Genomic DNA, 7,525 nt, shown 5'->3' on the forward strand with positions numbered 1-7,525 from the left:
GCTGGGAAATTAGTGTGACCATGCCAACCACAATTAGTGTACACCATGAACCTAGGTCAAACTGTAAGCCCCTAATTTGTGCTACACATGAACAGTTGTTTTTAAATTATTAGACATAAATCATAGAGATCAAAGCTTTATGCTTCAATCAAGTTTAAATTTTTAAAGCAAACATTTTGTAGAATATAAACACAACACAATGTGGTATTGCAAGAATCAGAAATAATATATTTTTGTCTCATAGGTGTACAAAATATATTATTTGCTCAATTAAAGAATCTAACACTGCAATTTCAAATATTATAGAATTTTCCATAGTACTGAGCAATTTAATATATAGCATGCTTGAAAATAAACAATGCACCATCTTACTTATCATCTCACTCATTTGGAAAATATTGAGAGTTCAAATATTATAATTGTTGACAATATGCATAATGCTGATATGATCACATGCTTTACTACAAAGTGACCAACACTGACAAGGGTCCAGAAGAGAAACGTTATTTCTAAATTAAGTATAAATTTATAATCACACTTTAATTCTTGTTGTTATACTGTATGGTACCTTTGTAATACAGTTTTATAATATTTTTGTTATTATCATCATGTTATAACAAAATACACCATACAGTCATGAAATAATCAGAAAACTGAAAAAGTGGTATACAAATACAATTACTAAAAAGTCATAAATCATTGTTACAGGTACTGAAGCCATTGATACCATATTCTTTCATTTCTCTGTATAGTATTTCCAAGTTTCCTACAATAATAAAAAAAAAAATTGTTAAAATATCTATCAAAATACAAAGCTTGTATGTTATGCTAATTTATCCCAGTACAGGGCCTAAGGGTTATTGGTAACAAGTCTTCCATTAGTAGTTAGTGTAGTGAGTCAGGTCAGGGAATTAATATTAATACCGGTAGTACCCAGTCCTAATTATAGGTAACAAATGACTCATTGGTCATTAGTGCAGTGAGTTAGGTCAGGTTCTCTGGGATTAATAATACCCAGTCCTCATTAACAAATGCCAGAACAGAGCCCCAGGGATTAATAATACCCAGTATTAGTATAAGTAACAAAAGTCTGATTTGTACATGAAGTTAGTGCAGTGAGTCAGGTTAGGTTCCCTGGGTATAATAATGTCCAGTCCTAAATATAGGTAACAAAGGTCCCATTGCTAGTTAGTGCAGTGAGTTAGGTCAGGTTCCCTGGGTATAATAATGTCTAGTCCTAGATATAGGTAACAAAAGTCCCATTGCTAGTTAATGCAGTGAGTTAGGTCAGGTTCCCTGGGTATAATAATGCCTGATCCTAGATATAGGTAACAAAAGTCCCAATGCTAGTTAATGCAGTGAGTCAGATCAGATTCCCTCGGTATAATAATGCCCAGTCCTAGATATAGGTAACAAAAGTCCCAATGCTAGTTAGTACAGTGAGTTAGGTCAGGTCCTCTGGGATTAATAATACCCAGTATTAGTTATAAGTAACAAAAGTTTCATTGCTAGTTAGTGCAGTGACTTAGGTCAGGTTCTCTGGGAATAATAATACCCAGTCCTGGTTATAGATAACAAATGACCCGTTGGTAGTTAGTGCACTGAGTCAAGTCAGGTCCTCTGAAACTAATATACCCAGTTCTAGTTATGTGTCCCATTGGTCATCAGTGCAATGATTATGGCCATGGCCTCAGGATTAATTAATACATGTAAAACCCAGTTCTAGTTATAGATAACAAATGTCTCATTGCTTGTTAGTGCAGGGATTCAGGTCAGGGCCTCACGATTAAAAAAATCCAGTCCAAGTTCACTGTATCTAATTTGCATAATTTTCTCATTGAATATTGTGATACAATAACTGTGTTAGTATAAAATTAGTTAACAATCTATCTACAATTAATTAAAGACGAGAGAGTCTGATATTTTATATCATTTTACTCCATTGTCTTTTATGTATTTATCAAGTCAAATAAAGTTTGAAATAGAACAGCAAAACAAGCAGCCTATCGGCTGAGATAGCTCCGCTGTTAGCAAGGCACATTTCAATTAAAGAACAGAGGATATCATATAAGAAAATGAACAATATGTATGGTATGTATAGCAATCGGACTTGCTGTTTCAACAAGAATTCAAAAATATCACTTTTTACTAAAAATGACAAAAATATTCATCAAAATTAGATAATTGAAGATATCATCATGAAATGAACAAATCTGAGGGAGGTTTACCTGAGGTACATATATGTATAGTATCAAAGCAATCAGACTTGCGGTTTTTAATAAGAAGTCGAAAATATCACCTTTTATCAAAAATTACAAAAATATTGACTAAAATCAGAAAATTAAAGATATCATCACAAAATGAACAAATCTGAGAGAGGTCCATATGTAGTACTTATATATATATAATAGCAAAGCAATCAGACTTGCTGTTTTCAACAAGAAGTCGAAAATATCACTTTTTACCAAAAATTACAAAAATATTCACCAAAATTAGAGAATTGAAGATATCATCACAAAATGAACAAATCTGAGAGAGGTCTACATGTAGTACCTATATATGTAGTATCAAAGCAATTGGACTTGCGGTTTTTAACAAGAAGTCGAAAATATCACTTTTTACCAAAAATGACAAAAATATTCACCAAAATTAGAGAATTAAAGATATAATTACAAAATGAACAAATCTGAGAGAGGTCCACATGTAGTACCTATATATGTAATATCAAATCAATTGCACTTGCGGTTTTTAACAAGAAGTCGAAAATATCACTTTTTACCAAAAATGACAAAAATATTCACCAAAATTAGAGAATTGAAGATATCAACATGAAATGAACAAACCTAAGAGAGGTCTACCCAAGGTACATATACACCAAGTATCAAAGCATTCAGGCTTGTAGTTTCCAAGAAGAAGTCGAAAAAGTAAAACATTGACACGGACAACGACGACGACGGACAATCACTCATATGATAAGCTCCGCTCGACAAAGTCGACAGCGGAGCTAAAAAAACTGCAAGAGGGAGCACTGCAATTCAGCGGCACCATCAAGTAGGGGAGATGGGGTTTTCCCTATCAGGGTGTGGAGCATTCTCTGGCTTCCTTTGGACCAAAATTTCTGTCAGACAGGTCAAAGTTGAAGACTGAAGCCACTTGTGATCCCTTGTCATTCAGAATTTTGTGGTTGCCAGAAAATCTGTCCCCTAGGGTAAGGGGCACATGGCCATGGCATGAGGGCGATGCACCCCTGTTTCTTGTTTAAAAAAATTCCTGAAAATGATTCATTGGCAATTATCTTAGAACCACTAATAAACAGACTGGCAATCCAGGTATTTCTTTTGATCTAACGTGTGTCTCGAGTTAAAGTTTTAATCTTAGAAAGAACTGGGGATGATAAAAAAAAAATGTCCACAAAGTCATGCGATAACATACGACTTTGTTGGTGTTTCAACAGGAAGTGATGCAAAAGGTCAGACCAAAGTTTCCAATTTTATCTTACATTTTGCCCTGATGTATCATATTTTCAAGAGTTTTTTAATACATGATCGGCAAAATACAGTAACATAATACCAGCTCTGTTGTAGACATGGCAACGTCAACTATCCTAGAAAAATCGACTAACTATCAGAAAAAATATTATGGTAAAAGTCGTTCATTTTTCTTTATTATACATTCAAGAACATTACTATAAAGATGGTTTATACATTCAAATAATCATTACTTTCCTAAAATATGGTCAATTTTGGCTATAAAATATATTATTTGGCAAATCAACTTAAAACTCAACTCGCCATTCGGCAAAATTTGGCAAAGCATGAGCCACCAGCGTAGCCGAGACACACAATCGTTGGGCAGATTGACACCTCCAAACAACAGTGTTGCCAGTCAGTTTTTTTTCTTTGGCGATGCCTGCAGTTGAATAATTTTTGCTTAGATTTATGTACAGTTTTATTTTCAATGGGACCTAATTTCACTTGTTTTTTTTTTGAATTAAAGTACAAACTGCAAATAATAGCAGTGTACCAAATCAGTATATTTTCCGGACATGTGCAGTATTTGTGATTTGTGAGACTTGTTTTGTCACATTGTTGCTGTTACGTGCAATGGGCAAATTATTAATATTCTAGTATTTGATTTGGATTTAGAGGGACCACACCCTTGAAAGAACATCTCACAGGGTCACATCACTGTACCATTACGCTTTAGAGGTGTGGAGAGAACACTGTTGTTATACATGTAGGTAAAAATGTCCAATTTGTTGTTAGTGCAGTGAGTCAGGTTAGGTTCTAGGGGAATAATAATACCTTATTATTAGTTTTATAGTTAGTGCAGTGAGTCGGGTTAGGTCGTCTTCGATTACCAGGTAATAATACCTAGTCCTATCGGTCACTGGTAGTATACCGTAGTGGTTGTCGCATCAGACTCATGATTTGTAGACCCAAGTTCAAATCCTACTAAGGCTGAACACGGAAAGCCCAATTCCACTGGCCAAGATTTATTCACTAACGAATGCGACTTTGGGGGAACTTTGATTAAGGTCGGATAGTGCATTAAGTTGCCATTTGATAGGAAAATGGCCGCACAGTCCTGTCATGTAGTCCCAAACTTGAATATGACTTCTGTGGCAAAAATGCACTATGTGTCAGCACTTGCAATTTGCACATAAAAAAAGTCAGGAGAGTCAACAGTGAAATTTAATGTCCGGAACTGTTGCCTGGCACAAAAAAATTATTAAAAATAATAATAATACCTAGTCCTAATTATGAGTAACAAATGTCTTATTGGTTGTTAGTGCAGTGAGTCAGGTTAGGTTCTAAGGGAATAATTATACCTTATTATTTGTTTCATAGTTAAGACAGTGATTCATAATATCCAGTTTTAGTTATACATGTACATGTATAGGGAAGAAATGTGTTATATACATGTATAGGGAAGAACTGTGTTAATTCCATATTTGATTTTGCAAAAAGTTGTGAGATAGAAAATTGAACTGTAGATGGCATTTGGGGGGCTCACATCTTTTCCATAGAGCCCCCCGTTAAAATAAGCTTTTTACCTCTCCTGTTTTCAAGCAACGTGCAAGTTATTTTTAAAAATTTGATGGTTATATTGTTCAGTTCAATTTTCAATTCCACAATTCTTTGCAAATTCCAATATTGAGTTAACACATTTCTTCTCTATAGGAAGCCATTATCCCATTGATCATTAGTGCAGTGAGTCAGGACAACGTTGTTAGATACAAATAGATTGAATGGTAAACTTTTGATTTTCAAAGGATTTTTTTAGTAATATTATTTATTCACTTATGGAACATGTATAAATGATTGTTTAAACATTCATCTATCACAGCAAGTATTTGGAAATGAAATTAAGAAAGCATTTCTGTGAATTCATGGCGTCCCAAAATTCAGTAGGAATTCCAAGTGGTTACTCACATTCTGGAGCTACATTTATATCCACAATGCAGCAATAATAAAGATGGTTTTTGTATTGTAAAACTTACTAAACAAATTAAAATGTAATACAAAAATTGAAATAACCATGAATGGTTGTTATTAGTGAGATTAATAACAAGTGTATAATGAGATTAATAACAAATTGTATGTCTTTTCTAAATGACTATAGTATTGCCTAGGCTGTTTTATAGCTGTGGAATCATAGCCCTATGTTGCAGACCGCATTATTTACGTGACTGACTCTGGCCGGCCCGGTTAAAATCCACATGCCAAATTTGGTCGTCGCGAAAATCACAATTTAAGACCTTCGAAAGTACTCACTATGTTTATTTACTTCCAAACAATGACCAGAACCTATTTCCGCTGTGAAATGATGACGGTGGTCATAAATAATTGACTTTATTTACTGTACACCGAGTCGCAGAAAAATAACAAGACGAAAGACGCCATTTTGTATTCCAGAGTTTATAGCAAATTACGCGAGACCTATAATTTTGTACCACATGACCGAAATCAGTAGATAAATTGCGTTTATGCAACTAGTTTCTATTATTAAACAAAAATCATACAATTATAAATACTGTATGTGATTGCTTTCTTGGAACAATTAGAATAACGGGAAGAGTGAGTTTTATTCTTCCACCACTGTATCACATGACCGCCAAACGAGATTACATTTATTCTGTGCTAGGGAGTGTGGGATGTCAATGGCTGCCGTTTTCTCGTAATTTGCTTGGTTTCCACGGTAATTGTAAAATATCACAAATTATTGCTTATTTATAAACACAAATTGCAAACAAAAGTTTGTATGTTATTCATCCAGCAATCAATTCACAATAAAGGTACGTCACACCATAGTAATCGAAAGCAAAAGCGATTTAATTTATGTATGCCAGATTTCTGTTATTAAACTGTGATAGATCCCGTAGCTCTATGTTCGACGTACAACTACAAAATTAAAAAAAAGACGTCCAAATGAAATTGTTAGGGCGAAATTCGATTGTAGGTCGCACCAAAGAGCTACGGAACCACAGCTAGCTGTTTTATTGACTATTGACACACCTTTGTCATTTACGCAAGAGTATAATATATTATACAAATTGTTCTATCTCGTCATGTTATAGAGAAAAAATATGATAAAATAAGAAAGTGACTGACATGTTTTATACAAGAATATCATTCAGGTTATGGGTATAAATTACTAATATCAAGACCTCATTAATTACTTAAATCTTGCGTATTAAAACATTTTAATTTCAAGAAAATAAATAGCTGCTAAAATATAAAAATTTCCAGAATGGATGCTACAACTTGACAACACCAGCGAATTCTGTCATCATATACGGAATATTTTACAGAAATGCATCTCAAATGGAAGAAACACAAAACGGAAAAATAGCATATCGCTCGGTGGCTCTGTTGTTGTCCGTCTGCTCAACGTCCGCATATAGATTATTTAAATTCAAGCTGGACATGTACATGAAGTTTAAACTATCACTTTCTGGATCAGATGAACTATATACATGTCTATAAATTACTGTTTTGAGAAATCGATGCACATTCGAAATTGGAATTGAACACAACATGATGATGATGATAGAATCAAATGGACGACTCGAGACGCCGCAGCAGTCTGAGCAGGCACACTAAACAAGTCATAGTGCGATAGCTAGCTAGTAAATATCAATATTAGTATTGAATCGTCATATACTTACCTAGCAGCTTCGCCGAACAGTTTCGATGCACTAACACCATTTCAATCGGCGACGGATATGCTATGCAATTGATTTTTAAAAGTACGACAGTTGAATTGAGCTCCGCGATATGGCTGTTAGGACAGCCGATTGTAATACCCCCTAAGTTAGCGTCACTGTGTCTGCGTCAAAAAGATGACAATTCGGTCTGAAAAGATGCGCAAGTAAAGAAAACTTAAATTAAACATAACAAATTACTCCAAATTATACACAAACTGTCCAGAATTATTCAGAATTATGAGATTTATTGACTTGTGAAGAAAAATAATAACAAAGAGCAAGAGGACGTTGGTTTTAATTTTCGCGGGTACCAAA

General features: G+C 34.2%; 1 long non-coding RNA gene across 1 annotated transcript; it reads right to left on the reverse strand.

Moving 5' to 3' along the window:
- Positions 1 to 207: 207 nt before the first annotated feature.
- LOC146734935 (uncharacterized) lies at positions 208 to 7,324 on the reverse strand. The gene is made up of 2 exons (XR_014931288.1): positions 7,172 to 7,324; positions 208 to 766 (listed from the first exon to the last, which is right to left on the reverse strand). It is a non-coding gene; the product is annotated as an uncharacterized LOC146734935 (long non-coding RNA).
- Between the last annotated feature and the right edge of the window lie 201 nt (positions 7,325 to 7,525).

Source organism: Saccoglossus kowalevskii, chromosome 13, assembly GCF_978046115.1.
Source record: "Saccoglossus kowalevskii chromosome 13, keSacKowa6.1, whole genome shotgun sequence".
NCBI classification, from domain to species: domain Eukaryota; kingdom Metazoa; phylum Hemichordata; class Enteropneusta; family Harrimaniidae; genus Saccoglossus; species Saccoglossus kowalevskii.